This window comes from Pithys albifrons, chromosome 1 (assembly GCF_047495875.1).
Source record: "Pithys albifrons albifrons isolate INPA30051 chromosome 1, PitAlb_v1, whole genome shotgun sequence".
In the NCBI taxonomy this organism is placed as follows: domain Eukaryota; kingdom Metazoa; phylum Chordata; class Aves; order Passeriformes; family Thamnophilidae; genus Pithys; species Pithys albifrons.
In genome coordinates this window covers 54166541-54189403 of record NC_092458.1, presented here as the reverse complement: position 1 = coordinate 54189403, position 22863 = coordinate 54166541, and positions in this window count along the sequence as shown.

Genomic DNA, 22863 nt, shown 5'->3' with positions numbered 1-22863 from the left:
CCATTTTTGAAAGTTTCAATAAAATCCCAATATTTGAAAAGGTCTAGCAATTTCCCAGGTGTGACGATTACTCCAGTTCTGGATCATGACATCAAAATTCACCTTTGTTTTGACAACTTGTCATGATTTAACCTCAGCCAGCAACTAAGAATACTGCCACTCACTGTGCCCTGATTGTATAGTGGAGAGAATAGGAAAAGTGAGAAAACTCATGGGCTGAGATAAAAATAATTTAATAGATAAAACAAAAGCCACACATACAAGCCAAGCAAAGCAAGGAATTACTTCACCACTTCTCATGGGCAGGCAGGAGTTCAGCCCTCTCTGGGAAGGCACGGCTCCACCACAAGAAGCAGTGACTGGGGAAGACAAACGTCATCATTCCGAATGTCCCCCCTTATTCTTCTTCTCCCAGCTTTATATGCTGAGCATGATCCCATGCTCAGCTATGGGATATGGCTTTGATCAGTCAGCGTCAATTGTCCTGTCTGTGTCTCTTCCAAACTTCTTGTGCATCCCCAGCATCCTTGCTGGCAGTGTATTATGAAAAGCTGAAAATTCCTGACTTAGTGTATGTACTGGTCAGCAACAACTAAAATATCAACATTATTCTTCCTCTTAATCCAAAACGCAGCACTATAAGAGCTACTAGGAAAAAAATTAACTGTATGCCAGCCATAACCAGGACAATATCCACCGATTACTCTGTGCTATCTATGTCATGTTGAGGTCCCACACTTTCCAATACATTCCAATTAATCACCACCACCACCTCTCCTGGGTTGAGATATAACACAGATAGCATTTCCTTACTCTATGGGCCATATTACTAAAATGCCCCTATTACTTAGGTGTTTATGAGCTTCTGTCCTCACTGTTTCCTCCCAGCAGTCTGGTGAGGTGCATAAATGCTATTCTTCCAGTTATGCAATCACAAAATCACAGAATAGGTATGATTGGAAGGAACCACTGGTGGGGTCATTTGGTCCAACTTCCTTGCTCAAGTAGGGTCATCTTAGAGCGCATTCCACAGGATTGTGTCCAGATGGTTCTTGAATATCTCCAGTGAGGTAGAGTCCACATCCTCTGTGGGCAATCTGTTCCAGTGCTTGGACACCAGCACAGCAGAGAGGTTCTTCCTCATAGAATTAATAACTTCAACTAAGGTTGAAATTTCCTCTGAGGAAAAGGAATGATGGAGGAACTTGGTGCCTACCTAATGGGCAGACAAGTTCAACACCTTTGAGTTCCAGCCTCAAAGTATTTGCAATGTGATTTGTTGTGGTGCTTGTTTATTGTTGACTGCAGATGCAGTTGCACCTGCATATGATGTGCACAGAGTGTGTATGCTTTATTAATAACTAATGCACTCTTAGCACTTAGGTTGAGCCTTGTAACTGCCATTGAGGAATGTCATGTAATGTGGTACTTTTAATTATTCTTTGATAGCCATTATAAACCACATATAAATGAAAGTCACAAATTATTGAAACATTTATCACCAGCATCATTTGATAAGGGGGAAAGTGATGTATTTACTGTTTATGTTGTGAGTGACTGAAAAGATAAAACCAAAGTAGTATTATTAACAACAGACAGCAACAGGTGAAGTATCTTTTTCTTACAAAGTTGAATTAGCACTGATGGGAATACACAACATGGAAATTTGTTTTACAATAACATTTTCAGTCAGTCCACCTTATTTTTAGATATCTCAGAATCATAAGGCTGAGCTATTGCGATGTAAACTACTGTAATAAAAGAATGAGCTAACATGTAGCATGCTTTCCCCACAATCTTGAATTAAAGTCAATGAAAATATTTTTTAGATGTGAAAATTATAGGGGCTATTTTTCCTCCTTTTTATGATTTCTAAATTTTGCATTGTTCTGTACTTCATATTTTAGCTTAGTATGTAAATAAAATGAAAACATTGTCAGGAGATATTAAAGAGTACATACAAGAGTTCCTATACATACAGAAGTACTTTGGATAATTTGAATAAGTTTCAAATAAGTAGCCGTATTTTCAGGTGCTCATTAGAGCTTAGTGAATAATTTATAACAAATAATTTAGTTGATGAATTTTAACTTTCTTCGGCTCACAAATTGTCCATGAACAGATTGTGATTTTCCTAAATTAGCTCATTATTCACAATCATCCAGTGAATAGTTCTTGTGAATAATTCTTTCTGTTGCTAGTTTGTGGCCAGTTGCTGTAAACAGTTAACTTTCAAGCTGTTTTGGTCTGACATATAAATCCCATAGAATATTTCTGCTTGACTAAAATTTTGGAAAAGCATCAGAGCATTAGTAATAATAATAATAATAATAATAATAATAATAATGAAATCCTATAAAGTATGTGCACTTTCCAGCCTAATTTTCAGCTGTATCCACCACTGTAATATTTAAGAGATGTTAAAAAAAACAAAATTAATTTTCTTACATATCCAAAGGGAGACAAATACTTATATAGTCAAAAGATCTTGAGATGTTTCTGAAAATGTTGTTCATTATGTGGTTTCCTTTAATTTAGTGTTCACCCATTCAGTATGAGTGGGTTACATTGTTGCAAAAGCACAGAGAGCATATTTGCATCAGCAAAAAATGTTTTTAAATGTTTAAGGATATCGATGGAGTAATTTTCCAAACTCAAGTAATAAATTGCATAAAAGATTTTGACTTTTACTTATGTTTTAATTTTGATCTTGGATTTTGTTATATAAGGCCAACGTTGACTGAATAATCTGTCCTAAATTTTGGAAAGAAAAAAGAAATCATTTAGCTCAGGACATAAATTACTTCTTTTGAGACTAAGAAGTCAGTTACTTATGGCTTTGTATTGTCTTTATATTCTCAATTTCTTAAAAATGTAAATATGTTTAACTTAATCTATGTAGCTTTATAATTATGTGATTATTCTTATTCAAAAATTTACTAAAACAGGTCAATGTAAAACTCTCTTCTTTCATTGTGTGTATGTTCTTTGTCCTTATTTCCATTATTCCACTAAACCCCTGTTGATTTTGAATGCTTTGTCAAAATGTTGTCACATATCTGTATATTCTTAATGGGGTAATAGTGAAAAAATATCTTTATTTGAGACAAATGTACAAGGTGAATTCTCTAAAAACAGGCATAATTGGGCAAGAGGAAGCAGTTCCACAGCAGGAGGTCTCTAAACAAATAATCAGTTAAAATCCCTCTTTCCTTTTTGGGAGCACTGATAGTTTTAATGCTCCCTTACCACTTTCTGCATTAGCTTTAGTCTCCAAGACAGCAAGGAAAAATTCAATTGGACTTCTATTTGAATAACAATTGCAAGATCAAGTCTTCAGTTCTAAGTGAAATTTTTGAATACAACAGGTAGTCCAGCTATGGTTATACTTAATGTATAAACATATAAGTACACTATACTGTCTGTATAAAAAGGTACATATTAATTTGAACACATTTATTTTTCACATACAATAAATCCATGTTGTACATTAGTTCATAGTCATATCTACCAGCTACAGAAAGCTCAGGCAGTGCTCCAGTTTTCACTGCTATTTCTTATTGCCTTCAAATACTTTTTTTCTTTTTCCTTGTTGAACCTCTGCTCAATATCAAGGAGGCTGTTAGTACCTAATACTATTTCTAGTAGTGGAGGTGCTTTAGCATGTGTTATCAATTGGAAACTTTCCTCACATTGTTCAAAACTTTCAGGATATCCTTTAAAAAAAAAGTGTATTTGTTTTTGGGTTTTTGGTGTTGTTTTTTTTTTTCAGAAATGCATTGGCAATTTAAAAAAGCTGAATGAAAGCATAAATAAGATCAGACATTCAAAAGGTCTATAAAGCATTATTAAAGGGAAGGATTTTTCAGAATTTTTTCCAGCTAATTTTCTTGAAATAAATGGTCTGAATTTTGTTTCATCTTGAATATTTTGTTTCATTATTGTGAGGATTTTAAACTATATTTCCATGAGAAATGCCCTCTAGGTTCCAAAGCTCAAAAATAATGTCTAAAATATTTTTGTGTGTGAATTCTGTTGTAGGGGGCTGAATTGCAATGATATGAACTGTAAAGTCCCACTTTTCTGTTTAGTTTATGTCCAAAACCATGTTTGCAAAAAACAGGAATTCCATTTATTTGTGAGTAAGTATATGATGAGGGTCCTAAACTTTCACTGATGCTGCTTTAAAGAAGGGGAATCTGGAAATGTGTTAGTTTGTGAGAGGGGGAGAAGATACAAGACAATAGGGTCCTGGTGAGAGCAGCACAAATATTTCAACTCAGAAATATAAGCCTATGGAGTCTCTCTATAAAGCTTTACTTTACAGAACTATTTCTTTAGCCTGAGTAGAACCATATATTTTTAAAACATGCACGAGTTTTCAAGTAGTATACTTAAATAAGAATTTACATTCCCTGAAGTCAAGAAATATTTCAAATAATGAATGAGTGCATATTTTTGCTCTTGTCTTATTGTGAAAGGGGGGAAAAGAACCAAATAAGAACATGAAGAAAAATTAGTTGTCGGGTTAGTTCCCAGGGCATGGAAATCAATGATTGTTTTGTGCTTTTCCCTTGAATCTTTTAGCATAAACGCTTTCTCTCCATGAATTGGAGTTAGATGGTATTATTGATATATCCACAGGGAAGCTGTAATTTAAAAAAATGTATAATACTTGGAAATGAGTTTATTTTGGAGAGCTTTTCAATGTCAAGGACATTTGAGACAGTTTGTCCATTTTATGTTGGAGAATTTCAAGACATGAAAAAGTGGGGATAGACATAAGTTTGGGTTTTCTGGTTTGGTTTTGGTGTTTTGAGAGTTTTGTTTGGTTTTGGGGTTTTTGTGGGTATTTTTGTGCGTTTGTTTGTTTGGTGGGTTTGGGTTTTTTGTTAGTGATAGGTTTGGTTTTGGTTTTTTTGCATAAAAAATCCTACTTTTATTTATTTTCTTTCTTAAATGCCTATGCTCATAATATTCAGCATAGGACAGAAAGTCCTAGGCTGTACAAAAGAGCTATACCCTGTGGAAGTCACTGGGTCTTCACCTTATAATCCTGACCTGGTATCAGATTCATTATTATGAGGTAGCTAGCTCTAACAGCAGAACAGATTATATGCAGAGTGCTATCCTCAATTATGTACATTTACTACTTTGTTTCTAACAACAGGATTATTTTTTTTCTTAAAATATGCATTGATCCTTCCTTTGTGCAAGAAGAAAGAGTAAGCGGTAAAAATAAACCATGTGTTTAACATGAAATTAAGAAATTACAAGAGTACGTAAGATTTAACAGGATCCAACGAAAATAATACAGTGAAAGAATGACTGATAAAATGGAACTCTGAAAAAGATTTCACCTTTAGGTTTCAAGTCATTGGAAAAACTGGATTCCAGAAAATCCAGACAGCTGTGATTTGATCAACATGAGTTGTGAAATATAGTTGTTCATGTTCACTACATAGCTAGGACATGAAATTCAGGTTTTCATAATGAATTTTTCAAGTCACTAAGGCAAGTCAAAAGCACCTCCTTGGCCAGGTCCAACCAGTTGCTATACAGACAGGATATTTCCTGGGAGTGTTTTATCTTTCAGGTTCTTTATTTTCCTAGCAACATTGTCCAAACAGTTATTAAATCTGCTAACTTATAATGCTTACTGATTTTGATTAATAAAAGCTATTAATTGTTTAATTGAAAAGGTTTTACTGTATATAGTATTTCTTAGAGGTGTTTTGGAAAATTAAATATTTAATTTGCTTTTCAATATCTGAATATATTCATTAACATTCCTTTGAAATATTTGGTTTTGTTGATACCAGAGTGACCCAAAGAATTTCATTAATGTCAGAATCACTCTCTATTGTCACAAGAGCAACCTACTGATGTTTTCGTTCCCAAAACTCCCAGTCTATGACTAACCAAAAGGTTTTATTTCTCTCAGGTGAACACCTATTAAAAAGACCCAGTGTAGTAAAAGATTGTTAGGCACCTTGTAGCTATTATGCTAATTCAAAGGATGCCATGGGATGTATGTTTCACCACTTGGTACAACCCTCATAAAGCATGACATTCAAGAAGGAATGTTTGATTAGATTCAGACAGTTGTGAGCAGCAACATGTTTGGTTGCTCTCTTTTAGTGCAGGCATCAGCATAATGGTTATCTGCTCTGAAGTTAGAAGAATATATTTATTATATAATTATATATAATTTTATTGTATTTATCAGGTGCATTCCTGATAGAGCGGTACTTTGCATATGCTAGATCAAAACAGAAGTGACGGTTTTTGTAAAGAATAGTAGCAGTTTCTCGTATTGTTCCCCTAACTGTAGACAGAGTCCAATAGTCTGTAATGGAAGTGATACAAATGAATCACTGATCAATTGCTTTACCTGAGACAGCTTGTTAGGTGGTCTGAATTCAACCTTTTTGCGTGAATTCCACAAGTCTAAAGGTTTTGGAGAATTACATTACGGGCTTTGAGTATATATATTTTTTACTGCACTGGTGCAACCATCTGTTTTCTGAAGAGCTGAATCTGCCTACAGTTTTAACACTGATCAGAAAAAAGTTCCATAAGAAATTCTTGAAAACGTGACTCTCTTTAATCTCCCTACTTTCTCTAAGTAGACATAATTTTCATAATCAGCATGTTTACTTTTGTGCTGTCCAATTTTGGGTCTGGGTAATACATCTACAAATAGAGATGGAAACCAGAAATCCCTCCTATAGTATCTCCCAGTAAAAATGCTTCAGGAAGAATCATCAAAGATAAACAAACATGCCTGCTTTTAGAGGAACTAAATTAAATTTTGAAAATGTATTAAACATATGCATACACTTCTATTTTTCTCTTGAAAGAATTATATTACACAACCTTTCACTTACACAGATTTGATTTATTCAGTGTGGTGTTTCTCACATCTCTGTGTGTCAAATAAATGTACAGTCTTCTAAAACAAATCTTTTGCAATGATGCAAGGTGTTCTATAGGATGACTTTTTATAAATCTTGTAAGAAAGTATAATAGTGATAAAGGATTTATTTATAATTTAACTTCCCATTGGAGTCTGTGTAATCAACCATATTACCACATATCTATAATAAATATTTTTAAGGAATTGATTTTAGAAGCTAACTCTATGTTGTTTTGAGTCCCTTAGGCATTGAAGAAAGAATGTAAGCAGTAATCCAGGCTATTTGTGCTCTCTGCTTTTTTGCAAAAAATAAAGAAAAATTCACCCTAGTGTTGAGATTTTAACTTATGACATGGCTTTTGTTGTTGCTGTTGTTTCTCAACTCTTAACTGAGCTTTCATTACTATGTTATTAAAATACTTCAAGTGAAATTCTGGGAGTAATTTGGCAAATATCATCACATCAACTCTGGAAAGTAATAAAAACTTACATTGTCTTTACCGTTTCTATGAAGGATACACATATTGTGGATATACAAAGTCAAGGGCTACTTCTGTGAACCATTCTGCCTATGTATCTTCTTGTGGTATGGTGGCAGCACAAAAGGAACACTGTACATATAAAGTACCATAGCAGAACAAATATCCATGTAAGAGCAAGAAAGTTTAGTTTCCCTCCCTGTTTTTCTCTCATGTTGGGCTCAGGGAAGAAAATTTGGTCCTTTGGTCATTTTCATGAGTTTGAAGGAGCTCATAAAGAAATGCTGAGACAGGATAAAGAGGAAGTAGAATGTGAAAGCTTACTGAGTGAGGAGTAATAAAATGGCCATCTGAGATAGCAGTATTCATCCCATGATGCTCTAAGCATATAGATAACCACAAGAATCTTAATAGATAATGTCTATTGAGTTCACTTTGTGTGACTATGTAGAAATATTTGCCTTTGTTGTTTTTTATTTGATAAATCAACTTTCCCTTGTATAAAGAAACTGTTGATTTGCTTTTGGCAAAGTACTCTACAGAGACAGATGCAAATAAAGAAAATCTTCATGAAAAATTGAAACATTTAAGCTGATAATATTCTTCAGTGTTTGAAGTTGATTGAAATTGATGGAAGAAATCAATTTCTCAGTGATTGATCTGCATTCTTTACATCACTTTTCCTCCTTTTTGCCACAGAATAAATGATATGTAGAACTTGTTACTCACTTATCAGTAGACCAAATCATTACTCCTAAAATGCTTAAAATTTTTATAGTTTTGTAAAATCCCAAAGTTTCAAATAAAAAATAAAGGCCACGTTAAAAGCTTAAAAAACAATCTTACAGTAGTCATTGCAGATTACAATTTCTATTGCATTGAATGAGTGAAAGAAGTAGAGAAAATGAATAAAAGTAAGGTGGTCATTTTTTTGTTCGTCACCATTGGAATATGCCAGATTTGCAAGTAGCTTTACCAGTTCCAAATGAAGTGCTAATTCTACTTTTCTGAACCAATCATTACAGGTTTAGGAACATTAGATGTTTGCTTATTAGTTTGGATTTTGATGCTAAAACTAATGACACTGAATTTTCAAACTGTTTTTTTTTTTAAGGACTAAAAGCCAGAATACTTTTTTCTTTTTTTTTTTTTCTGCAAAGAGGAGAGGAAACAAGAAAAGATACTTCATTGGGCCTGAATAAAATATTTCAGAAGGAAAGGTTTTGATAATGTCTACATTAACATTCTTAATATTCTGTAATAGATATACTTCATGTAACTCCTTCTCTTTCTGTGATAACGAATCTTAATTTTGTATAACCTCCTTTCCTATCGTACTTTTACTTATCTATCTTGTTCTTCTCCAGTGGGTAGTAATTTTTACTAATGACCAACAGTTTCTGAGTAGGAACATCATTCATTTTGCATAGGGCACTAAAGAACTATCAAATGGTAATGATTTTCAGTCATTGTAGACCTGAGCCAGATTCAAGCCTAGTGACTCAGTGATGAAAGCCCCTGAAAACTATTAACAATTCCCTGAACTGCTCAGTGCTCATTAAATAAATGCAAAATATATTTGTTGTTAGGACTCCTATCTTCTCTCTCTAATTCTCCATATTAGAAATTGTTGGTCTAAAAATAAAAATGCATTTTCATCCAGTAGGTAATTTTTCCTCTAGTAGCAGTGTTACCTTAATATGCCCGCAGTTATGGTCACTTAACTTTTCCACTGCAAATTAGTGGTTGGAGGATTCCTAGCTTCACTATTTTGTTCCCAATTCTAAGTGGTTTCTAGGTGTGATTTTCATTCCATAAGAAAATCTATAATAAAATAAAAGACAAACTATAACAAACCCCATATTTTTCACATGATCCATCAAGAATGATGGCAGTAATGGTCCAAACTAATTACAGTCAAGGGTCATTTGACTTTTTTTTTTCATAGAATATCCTGTGTTGAAAGGGACCCACAAAGATCACTGAGTCCCAGGAGTCCTTACAGGCCAGCATCCTTTTATGAGCTCTGTAATTCAAATATGTACCTTAGCTGTTTTTACTAACACTGGCACAGAAGTTGTTATCCAGATGCATTGTTTTGTACCAAAACAGAACAAAGGAAGACACAACAAAAGAAGTTAAATTTAATTTAAATCTTAATTATTTAAGCTATTGTTTAATGACCATATAATGATTGAATAATTATCTAGTTATTTTTCCATATAAATTGAAAGCATTATTACAGAACCTGAAATCAAATTTTAAGGTAATTCCTTTTGAACTACTTGGTAACTTCAGGTATAATTGCTAAGTAATTTCCAAAATATGTAATTACCATGGCCCATATGCTCGTATGTCTTGTGTTCTTCACAATATAGAAGCATGCCACAAAAGTAACTCAGAATACCCAAATCAGAGTAAAAATACCTGGGCAGTATTAATATTAAAGTACCATGAAGAGAAATTTGAGCACAATCTACAATACTTTACCTACTAAGCACCAGAAGCCATTGCTATTGGAAAGGTGGGAGGAGCTAGCTGGGAAATATTTTGTACCATATGTCTGCTTCATAACCCACTGAAGAAATGTCAGAAGAACATAGCAAGTTAATATTGCCTGAGACAGCGATAACTTACAATGCACTGACAACACAGATTGCAGATGGCCAAATTACCACTACAAACATGTTCTGGCACCTGACAGCTCACCAGATGCTGGTGGGTGTCATTTGCTACTTAATCATGTACCTGAGGAAAGATTATGGAGTTCCTATCCAGAATCCTGTGGTATTCATGTTAGTAAACAATGGATGGTCCTGACGCAGGAATTCATCATGGTGCCAGAGTAAATAGCATCATGTATGTGTGTGGATACCCTGATGAAGTCACTCTACTGCCTTACAGAATAAATGTAAGTCTGACTTAACTCTTTGCTTTGTATTGATAATCTTATTAAGAACAAGGTTAGGGAAAACTCCAAATAGTAAATAGCACATTTACAAAGTTTCAGAAGAGAAAAGCAAAAGCTTTTCCCACATTGGTTTCTGCAATTTGGAGGCTTCTATTCCTTCCATGCAGAAACAGTCACAGTGTATTTGCATGTAGCCATGTAATTGGAGTTGTCTGTCAGCGTTAGATTTTTTATGTATGTAGATTCTGACTACTGAATAAATTTTCTTCTAGAAACCTGAGACTGAGAATATTCCAAAGTATCCTGGGAATTATCTATGTTTGCTTTTCTTGTTCCATTTTAATATTTTACCCAACCTTTCAAAAATATTTTAATCCTGTCTCCCAGTTGTGAGCCTATTCAAGATTTTGTCTGCCTTTAGCTATAGAATAAAATTAAAAAAAAAAGACTTTGCAGACTTCATAGAAACCAAATCACTTAGCAACAGATCACCAAGGTTTTCATGACACTTAATGCTTTCAATATGTACTCTCCACTGACTTTATTTTATAGGTATTTACATAGACTATTTTAATACATGGCTTAAAAGGCTTCAAAATTATTATCCATCTTGAAGGGTAATAATGCATAATGAACTCTGAGAACTTAGTTATATACATTTTTGTAATTTGTGAATTCTTTTTCCTTTTCCTACCCAACTGTCCTAAGTGGCTACTATACTCTTTTCATTCACTTAACATTGAGCAGAACAAGAGAAAACTGGGATCACAGAATTGGAGCTTGGTTAGATGCCAGATGAGACATTATGAACAAAAGTTTTAATTGTAATGTGTCATTATAAAATACATATAGTCCTACATATAATCATATATAGACTATATAGTCAGGGGCAGATTGTAGTCATATAGCCATATGTAGAATATATATAGTCATATATAGAATATATGACTTATATTTACTTTATTATCATCTTAATACAGATCCCAGTAAAACAGCTTGACGGATGCAAAGAAACCAGGAGGAAGGCTCAAGTGATAGTCAAATGCAAAAAGTGAAAGATAAAGTTATATTGTGGTGGACATGACAGAACCTCTGCCTGGACATCAGATATTGATTTTACTTAGCAACTGGGAACCTATATAGAAGGAAAGATGAGAATATGTGAGGAGAGATAAAAACAGAAGAAGGTCCTGCTCTAGTAACAGCAAGAAACGACACTAAGGCTGAGAAAGAGCACAGGAATCCATGACTGCTGCCCCAGTGTCACTGAATTTGCTTTTTAGAATACCACTTTTAGCTGAAATAATGGTATATTCTCATTGTAAAAATATCCTTGCCTAGTTTTATAAGCTACAAACTGTTAAATAAACTAGCAAACTGAGTTGTGAATGGATTGAAAGTGTTCCCTCAGTCACCCAGACTGTTTATTAGGTGGCAGGCTGTCTGCTAAATAGACAGTCAGGGCTTGCCCATTTGGTGATTAGTGAGCTTTCACACAATTGACTGCCCAGGTTACTGAGGGGTAGCACTTGATTGATATCTATCAAAGGGTAGCCCCAATTTTCCGTCAGTGTAAATAACTTATGTAAGCATATTATGCTTAATCATACATAAGGCAACACAACAAAAAGCTATTAAAATTCTCATGTAAAATTCAATGAAATAATCTAAAATAATGAGCGGGAGAAAAAAATTAAGAAAAAAATATAATTATTCAAGGACCTAATGCAGAATGTGTCCACACCTTACATACTTCATGTGGTTTCTGTCAGCTCATACTTAGTTCATCTAGAACTAAAACTTGTACAAAATGCAGTAGAGAACACCTGATATATGGGACGGATTTCATTTAAAGAAACAACAGATATAATTACAATTGCTCATCTTGTGAAGAAAGTAAAGGAAAACAGTAAAGATAATCTAAACAAGAATGGGACTGAAAAGATGAATTGGAAATAATGATTCTGAATTTTTTACAACTGCAGAACTAGGGATACCCTGTGGAATTTTGTGTCAGAATGCATAGAAATATTTCCAGCAAAAACTACAATAAAATAATAATAAATAAATACATAAATTTATAAATATATAAATTTACTTTCCAAAGATACAGAAAATTTTCTGGAGTTCTGTAGGGAGATAAAAAATTGCTGCAAGGTCAGTCTATAAGTTACATATTAATATCTAGGTGATACTTTGGGCTCATGAAATTCCCAAATCACCGATTGCAGAAAGTAGAGAGAGGGAAATAGTCATTTAATGCTTGCCCTGCTCCTTTTACCCTTTCTCTAATCACCTGGATATGGTATCTTGGCTAGGTAGGCTTTCAGCCTCATCCAGTACAGCTGTTTTTACATTCTTTTATGTTCATATACGTGGTTGGTGTTGAATAATTAGCAGTGAGGGGACAAATATATTGTAGAACTGAGCAGATGTCCAGACTTAAATTGATTGTTCATGAACTGTTACCAGAATCCTAGTTTCTAAGGCCTGTGAGACTATTCTATGAAATTAGGAAACCAACACCAATTTTTCACAAAATCTCTACTGCTGTCATAAACCATTAAATGATGATGATGTGTAAAGACATCTTCTCATGACATGATGCATTTGATAGTTGCTTTTTAAAAGTTGATCACATAATGGTGTACCAAATAAACCCTCAAAACTGGATGTTCTTTTTATTATGTAGGCTAATCTTATGTAAATAATGCACTTTTACAGGCTACATTCATTTGAATCTGATTTAGATTAAGAGTGTTTTGGGCTGTTGCAGTGCATTAGACCAGACAAGGTAGAGAGCCATCACAAAATCAGAGTGTCCTAGTTGAACAGGAGGGACCAGCTGACACTGTGTAAGGGTGATCAAAGCTGTGTATTCTACCCCCTCTATTCATTCCCCAAGCACAATGGGCCATTAGCAGCAGCAGCCCAGGGAGTCATTATCACTTTCACACTCAGCCTGAGGGGGCAAAGCTGCTGCTAGGGCCATCAACAGTTCAATACCCCCTGGCTCCCAGAGTTAATCACCCATTGTGTGAGTTCCTGCCCAGAGGAAGGGACTGGGTGCTCCCTGAGGGTACAAAAGTGGTGGGTAAGAAGACTTTGTTAACTTCTTGTCGGATCCAGAGGAGCAGCAGGACCTCGACAGGAGGAGATCACCACTCTTGCCCAGACCACAGCCCTCATGTGCACCAACAGGTTTTTCATTTCCTTTTGCTCTGGACTTGGGGGAGCCACAGGGGTCTCAGCACAAGGGCAAACAAACCCCCTTGGGTTTGTGCCCCAGGACACTGGGTTATACTGCTGGGTTTTTGTGAGTTGAAAGCAATTTCCCTTTTGCGTCAGTGTTTTTATTGTAATATTATTATTAAATTTTAGGTCTGACTTATAATCTCTCTCTCGTGGTGAGTTCATTTCCCCTGCTGGTTCACCTTTAAACCAGCACGTCTTTTGGTGCCCAACGTGGGGCCTAGAGAGAGAAGTCAGAATTACAATTTTATTTTGTGTATTTGGGTACAGAAACTCCCTGACTACCATGTTGCTTGATGTATTCATGTGGATGGTGTATCTGGGCCTGTTCATATTTCGACACATGGGGAACCATTTGCCTATTTTGATGCTCTCTTTAATACCAGGGAGAAGGATCAAAATTGCTTTATAAATATAGTATGTTTATGTTGTCATAACATCAGAAGCAGTGAATTTCATTGTGAATGTGTATTCAGTCTGGTTTGCCTGTCCTGGTTTGGGTTGTTACCTCTGGGGTCTCATTAAAAATAGCACCCAGACTGTGGGGAAAACAGGCGGAGATGGTTACTTCCACATTTTCATCTCTGCTACAACAATCATTGAAAATATTGAGATTCCTTTTGATGTTAGGGACAGCATACTCTTACTCTTAGTGCTGTTAGTATTGCTTTGTCTCCTCTGTACTGTATACACCATGTTTAGGGTCAGAACAGGGCTTTCTAAGGAGGCTTGCTGGAGGCCTGCCCTGGGAGCGGATGATGTTGAGTGGCACGGGAAGTGGGAAGATATGGGCCAGTATTTGGAGACCTTCTCTCCTCAAATGATCTGGAAATTCACCCTGGAACAACTGCAGGACCCTGCCAAAATGCTAAGCTATGTGAAAGGAAGATGCTATGGCAGTCCCAGAGATGTGCAGCTCACAGCAACCTGCTGGGTCCTGGCCACTGCCTACCGCACACTGCTTGGTATGGTACAGCATCATCAGGAGGACAAAAGGAGCAAATTCACAGGCACCACGTCCACCCAAACCATGGCTGAGCCAGAGAGGAAAAGAGATACATCAACCAGCACCGTGTCCACCCAAACAATGGCTGAGCCAGAGAGGAAAAGAGATACATCAACCAGCACCGTGCCCACCCAAACCACAGCTGAGCCAGAGAGGAAAGGAGATACATCAACCAGCACCGTGCCCACCCAAAACACGGCTGAGCCAGAGAGGAGAGGGGATACATCAACCAGCACCGTGCCCACCCAAACCACGGCTGAGACAGAGAGGAAAGGGGATATATCAACCAGCACCGTGCCCACCCAAACCACGGCTGAGCCAGAGAGGTTTTTTTCTTTTTTTTCTTTTTTTCTTTTTTTTCTTTTTTTCTTTTTTTTTCTTTTTTTCTTTTTTTTTTCTTTTTTTCCTTTTTTTTTCCTTTTTTTTCCTTTTTTCCTTTTTTTCCTTTTTTTCCTTTTTTCCTTTTTTTCCTTTTTTTCCTTTTTTCCTTTTTTCCTTTTTTTCCTTTTTTTTCCTTTTTTCCTTTTTTTCCTTTTTTTCCTTTTTTTCTTTTTTTTTCTTTTTTTTCTTCTCACTGAATTAAATAAGGAACCAAACAAGCAAACAAATGTGTAAATAAATAAATGTATATATTAGAAACAGATATAATAACAACAATATCATTTAGGTTGGGAGTAACTTGTTAAATAATTTAGTCCTACTCTTCCTGTTGAAAAGAGAGTCAGGAAGAGAAGAGGTTCTGGGACAATATCCGATTAAGTTTTTTACTCTCTCCAGTGATGGAGACTTTATAGCCATTTTACACAGTGTTTGAACACCCCAGAGCATTTTCTTATGATCAGATGGAATTTTATGTGTTTTAATTTGTGTTCATTGCCTGTATCCTGTCTATAAGCACTACTGAGAAGTGTCTGACTCTCTTTTCATCATCCCTTCTTTCATATATATAAACATATATATATATACTTATACACACACACACACACACACACACAGATGAACCTTCTCCAGGCTGAAGAGTCACAGCTCCCTCAGCCTTCTCTCATACAAAATATGCTCCAGTTCCTAAATCAGTTTTGCTGGAGTATTACTTGATCTGTAAGTCTATGTCTTTCTTGTAGTGGGACCCCAGCACTGAACACAGTCCTGCAGGTGCAATCTCACTAATACTGAATAGAGGGGAAGGGTTACCTCCCTCAAATTTCTGGCAGCACTCCTAGTGCAACCCAGGAGGTTACTGACCTCCTTGTCTCTGAAGCTGCATTGTTGGCTTGTTGTCTACCAGAACCCCAATATCCTTTTTAGCAAAGCTGCTTTTCAGACAGTTGCCCGTCTGTATAAACCGGTGCATTGAGTTTTAATTCCCCAGATACAGAACTTGACATTTACCCTTGCTGACATTCACAAGGCTCCTGTCCAGCCTACTGAGATCCCTCTGAATGGTGGCACAGCCATCTCATGTATAAACCATTCCTCCCAGGTTTGTATTGTCTGCAAACTTGCTGAGACTTCATCCTTACCAAACCATTAATAAAGATGTCGAAGAGTATTGGAGCAGGGACTGACCTCTGAGGCACATTGCTAGTAACTGCCTCCAGCAGGACTTGGCACCATCGATCACAGTCCTCTGGTCCCACTCATTCAGCTGGTCTTTAATCCATCTCACTGTCCACTTACCTAAGCCCTACTTTGTCACTTTCTCTGTGATGATGTTACACAAGACAGAGTCAAAGGCTTTTCTGAAATCAGGGTAAATGGTATCTGTTGCTGCGCTTCCATCTACCAAGATATTCGCATCATTGTAGAGATCTATCAATTGTTCCAGCATGACTTTGCCTTTGTAAATCCATGGTAGTTACTCGTAGTAAGCCCCTCGCCCTTCATGTGTTAGAAAAATCTTGCCAGGAGGTTTTTCTCTATTATTTCTGAGTCACTAAGGGGATGCTGACTGCTCTGCAGTTCTCCAAATCTTCCTTCTATCCTTCTTGAATACAAAAGTGGTATTTATTCTCTTCTCATCACATGCTTCTCCCAGTTGCTAAGACCATTCAAAGAAGAGTCTTGCAATGACATCAGCAAGCTTTCATCAGTCCCCATTGCCTTATGTACATCCATTTTGTTTAAGTAGTCCATGACTTGGTTATCCTCAGCTAACAATCCTCATATTCTTCACAGTAGAAACAGTATAGATAAATCTGTATGACCATGTAGTATGATTTTGCAACTTTTTTCTCCTAACCAATGCATACAATGCTTTTGGTATTTTTTGTCATAATGGCAGGAGAACTTTTGAGTCTTTTTCATGATCATAAACTGATAGAAGATTATAAATATTCTCTATAGTTTTTCTCAGAGTTGTTTCTATTTTCTTCTGTCTGAGAATGCCCATGCCTAAATTGGCAACCCTGAATGTCCAACAGCTATTTTGATATTATCTAAATGAAATATATTATAAAGAAGCTAAAGCAAAACATTTATGAAGCAGGAAACATGACATCTTACATAGTGTCAGAAAGTGTTGAAGGTCAAGAACAGTCTAGAGATGAACAAAACATTAAGGGAGAGCAAGCAGGCTCTGACACAAGTGCTACATTCAAAGTCCAAACCAAATCCAAAGTTTTCCATTCTGTAGCCAAGAGCTTTTGAATACATCTAGTATCCAACATCTGACCTGTTATGATCATGACCAAGTAGCTACTACAAGAAATCAATCTTTCTTTATTAGTGAAAAATGTGGCAGGTGTTTAATTCACTACAGTTCTGTAATCAGTGACTGGAAAATATTTTTTCTTGTAACTGATACCTGGTGTGGTCAGTTATGAGCAAAGCTCCTTTATTTATATTACTTACCTAAAAGAATTAGTATATTACTTCTATGTGCTTTGGTGTTTAAAAAAAACCAAAAAGGTAGGAAAGAACATGTTGCCTCAACACTCTCAGTTGGTTCTTTTAACCAACTGAACTGATATTTCTAATGCTGTGATTCCTATCTCATGTTCAGATGACATGGAATTCACTGAGTTTTTGATTTCTTTGACAGAATGAGTGATTTTCCTGTAGGATTGCAAAGCTTAATAAGTTCAGAGACTTCTAAAGCAAAGAAAATGAAAAAATCTTTCCATTAACAAAAGCACCATCACACTATAATACGGTACAGTTGCCTTGTAAAAAACCCTATCTTGCAAGATTTCATTGTCTCACATACAAACTTAAGTATATAGTATTTACTAAAAAAAAAAAAATTACAAATCACTTGTGAATGCTATTTATGTTTTGAATCAAAGTTGCCTATTGCTATGCTGAATGTCTTACTGACTATTACACAGTTCAGTTTCAAGTGCATTCCTTTGAAAATTGAAAAGCGTGAGGTAGATTCTGTGATGATCATAAATCAACTGGAAAGCTGGAATTTTTTTCAAATTTCGTCTGAGGATGAACAAGACCAAAAGGAAAACATTTTGGTTTTTACATTCCACTTTGCATTTTCCTTGAAACCGAATCATTCCAGTGTAAACTAAGCAAATAGTCTATTTAAGACCAAAAGATATATCAATACTAAAAATAATCTAAATGTTACTGTGATATCTTCACCATTGGAAGGTTCAAGTTAAAGTCTTCCTTAGTGTCTAATGAATATATTAAATCTTATGAAGTCTGAGACCTTCAGAAATTTGTCTCTGAATCCTAGCTTGTCATTTTTCTGAGAAGACTCTTACCAAGGAGGGATTCCTTTGAACTTGATTTATAAGGTGGTGTGATGACAGAGGCTTGACAGAAAGATGAGTTGAGAAGCTAAGCCATTAGTATCAAATTTCATCCCTGTCACTCCCTGCTCTAAAGACAAGCTTTTACTTTCCAAAACGTACTTTTTGCAGAATAGTTTTGTTTAGGTTTAGTTTGTTATTTCAAACATAAGGCATTGAAGTACTAACCTCTGAACAGACTTTCTCTATGACCTGTATTTTCTGTCTCTTTCACACTTATCTATATCTGTATCTCATTCTTACACATTTTCTGATACAACTTGGGAAACAGAGACTGCCAATGGAAAAAGCAAAAGACATTGTCCCTGACAGAGTTGCCTACCTCAACTGAAAGAATTGAGCTTGCTGCAACACAAGGAGACTACATCTGCAAGCATTTGGAATCCCTTCTTAACATATATTAACAGCTAATCCTCAATGGATGTTTACAGTGTGGTAGTTTTGGCTTTAGTTTTAGCTAGGCTTCCATTTAGCAGGCCCAGACAGTCTGATATAGATTAGATGGGACAAACATCTGATAGGCGAAAAACGACATAAAAAATAACTACTAAGATAAAGTTTTGTATTCTAATAGCAGCAAGATATTTATTGACAATTTGGAGGCAAGCCGATTCATACTGGGCAAAAACTTGCCTAACTTGTTCGTGTAAAATAAGACATTTATAGTTTTAAGTTTATAGTTAACACCTTCTAATTTTCATATTAATAACTGGGTGGAATCTTGGGTGGAGCTTTCCTTTTGACTTCGAATTTGGGTAATGGTCTCTTGACTTCATCCCTCAGGGTGGTCTTGCATCGTCTTCATCACTGCTGGATGTCTGCCTTTTCTTTGTTAAGTGACATGACCTGTCAAACTTGTAAAACCTTGGCTCCAATTCTCCAAAACCTTGAATCTTTACCATTTCATCCTATTGAAGTGTCTAGCTTACTTTAATTTATGACTTCTAACCCATGGTACACTAGTTTCTCTAATTACTAGACAATTTGTACCAGAACAAAGTGGCTCTAGCACTTTATGCTGTTCAGCAGCTGTGCTGTGCAAATAACATTTTGAAAGCTAGAATTAGAAATTTCACAAAACTAGAGGGCTTTTGGTCTCTTTTGTCTTTCACATCACCTGACTTAAGCAAACAAAGAAATATATCATTTTGACTTCAAATCAAGTATAAAAGCAAGTGTAGGATGGGCTTAGTTTCAGTTCCCATCATGGCTGCAGTCCTGAGAGGACATGTTGCTGCTATGGTGCTATGCTGGGCCTTGGCTGCTGCTGCCACTAAATCGCACTTTGTCTTACTTTGGGGAAATAAACATTTTATTGCTATTCTCTCTCTTTTGCCTTACTGGGTGTATTTTGGGCTGCTTTATGGATCTGGAGTAATGGGATCTGTTTTCAATGGGAAGTAGAGGATTGTTGTTATAGCTAACTTGTGTAGGTGTGTGTTATATTGTGGTTTTCTTTTAATTTTCTCTTTTCTGTATAAATATAAAACTAGTTAAGTTCAAGTTCAACAGTCTGGAAGGTTTTTTCTTCCTTTTCTCAGTGGGGTGGGGACAAAGCTTTTATCGTTTGGTTTATACTTAGCATTTTGTCCAAGTATTCACACCAAAACATCAGACCTCTTGATGTCTACAGAGGGGTTTCCCTTTCCTACGTTCCCACTATAGGAAAAGTTTAGAAATTGAAAGGCTATAATGCACTAGCAATTATTTGATCTTACTTTCCCTTTAGCAATTCTATGCTTTATTGTTTACCTTATACATGTCATATAGGAGCTCAGTAAATTTCATCTCAGTCAAAAAATGTTGTGGCTTTAGTGTTCAAAGGTAGTTGTTACAATCATACTTATTTAGAAACACATGTAAAAATATCTAGATTTTTCAGAGGTCTCTGCCATCAACATTCCCTTATTGACTCATGATTATATGCTTAATATCCTGTTGTGGAGGGAGTCAACATCTCTAAGGGTAAGTATACATAAACCATGGTTAGAGGTCAGAAAAATTAGATAAGACACTAGGTTATCAAATGAAAAATCATAAGCATCAGAAAGGATAAAACCATGCAGTAATATTTTTAATAGAAATTCTTTCTTACACTAAAGTTGAGTTTTATAAAGTAGAAATATTTTTAAAATCCAATGCAAGCTGTAAAAGAAACTTTAAAACTACTATTTAGATCCTCTATTTAGATCCTATTTAGATCTTCCATTCTATTTCTGATACATTGATCATAAAGTACAGTCCTATCGGTAAGGTACTAATCAAGCATTTATTTTGTTCTCTCTGGGGTGCGAATGATGTTATTTTGCCCTATCACATCCTCTTCTCCTGAAGTCTCTGCTAGTTTCCCTCCCAAAGTTAAAAATGTCAATATTTTTTGAGCTCCCGAGGGTTTGGGCTCAAGAATCAAAGACATGTCCTTCATAGAAGTATTATCAGTGCTCTGATTTATTGTTTATATTACACACACACATATCGCATACTTTCTGAGTCCACGAATAGTACAGGAATATTATTGGTCAATGGCTAGGGTGTGCTTGGTTTACCACGCAGCTGGATAGGTACTTTTCTCAAAGATATGCCCTTCTGTATCAATGTGTTTACCTGCTTCTCTTAATAGCTGCCGCATTCTTTCTGTTGTTTACTGCTCTTCTTGAAGCAGGCTTAAAGATGCAGGGGCTCTGTTTCCCTTTCCATGGTCTGGGTTGTGAACATAAACTTCTAAGTTCAAATTTTTCCCTACACCCTCCAGTGTCTTTCTGATTCTTGGAAGCAAGTTTGCCTATTGCCCACAAAAATCCTCTCACATGATGATGGGCCATGCTGAGCTAGCCATACATTTGCTGTGTGCAAATGGTTAAAGTTCAGAAAGCTCAAGAAGGCACCTAGCCTCAGGTGGTTTATTATGAGACTTGGCAAGTTTCCCTTTGGCATGTCCCTCAGGTACACTAACCACTACTGACAGTACCTCAGATAGACCTGCTCCCCAAGTTGCAAAATAAGCTTTTGCTCCAAACATATCTCTTTTCAGATTCTGGTTTTTTTGGGTTTTTTCCCCTTTCCAAAATCATACTCGGATGCTCTTCTCCATGACTTCTGACCACAGCATATGCCTGGACAACAGGGTCTCCTGAAGGTTTGTCTAAAATCACAGGGGTCTCCCATCACTAGGCTCGGATAGTTAAGGCTCATGGTATACTGAACAGAGGAACCAGCCACAGAAGTGTAAGGGAAACACAGACCTTTCCTTCCAAGACACTTTTGGAGCAATCCTGGGAACTACTGTCCTTGGCTATGTCTGGAACCACTTGCACTGTGTCTTAAACACACAGACAGCATGTTGAAGGAGGTCAAGTGTCTGAAGTTGCTACTTCTAGGGACTGCAGACCATTTTCTTCCACTCTCAGTTGTTATTGCTGGCCAGACACAGGAATGTGATCTTCTTGTCACAGGTAGGGAATTGCTTATGAAGAATCCCAGTGTCCCCCTGTGGTAGTTTAGGCCTTAGTTTTAGTTAGGCCTAGATGTAGGACTTAATTGTAGTAGGTCCTGATAATGTTACATAGATTAGGAGGGACAGGTGTCACCTGACTTAAGCAACCAAAGAAATATTTTGCACCAGATGACGCAAATTGGGATATAAATACAGTAGAGTAGGAGGTATTCTCTCAGTTCCCATCATGGCCGAGGTAGAGGCAAGACACGCTGCTGCTTGTCTTGCTGAAGTGGGCCTTGGCTGCTGCCTGCCACTACTTCGTATTTTGTTTTAGTTCAGGGAAATAAACATTTTACTGTTATACTTTTTCTCTGTTCCTTGCTTTGGTGTCTTTTGGGGTGCTTTATGGATCTGGAGTGATGGGATCTGGCTTTTTTGCTGGGAGGTAGAGGATTGTTTTCATATTTAACTAGTGTATGTGTGTGTCATATCATAGTTTTCTTTTAATTTTCTCTTTTCTGTATAAATATATAAACCTGTTTTAAGTCTTGGAGTTTTTTCTTCTCCCTTTTCTCAGCGGGATGGGGAAGAAGGGATCCTTTGTCCCTTTGGTTTATACTTGGCATTTTGCTAAAGTATTCAAACCAAAACACCCCCACATGAGTGACTATGCACAACACAACCTCATGGAGTTGAATTGTGCTACAGGCCGTGAAGATGTCCTAGAATGTCACATAGTGCCAGGACCAAGCGGGCCCAAGTAGCAGGACATTCAATTCACATACAATCCTACAACCTCTGATTTTAATTTTCAACCTAGTTCTCATCTGACTTCTTATTATAAAATTAGTGTCAAAAATTTAGGTAAAAAAATGATCAGGATAAGTTCAGGATATGATATCTCCCTGTCTCGTAGAACTCAATACATTTCAGAAATGCACAGTGCTTTGTTTATACCCTCTTCTCATCTTCAATGCAGGAAATTAAATCCCACTCAAAACAGTACCTTTTTTAAACTCCATGTATCAGGAATTAAAACTGTTGACATTTTGGTCTGTGTTTTTGCCATTGCCACCTGTGAAAAGATTTATCCTTT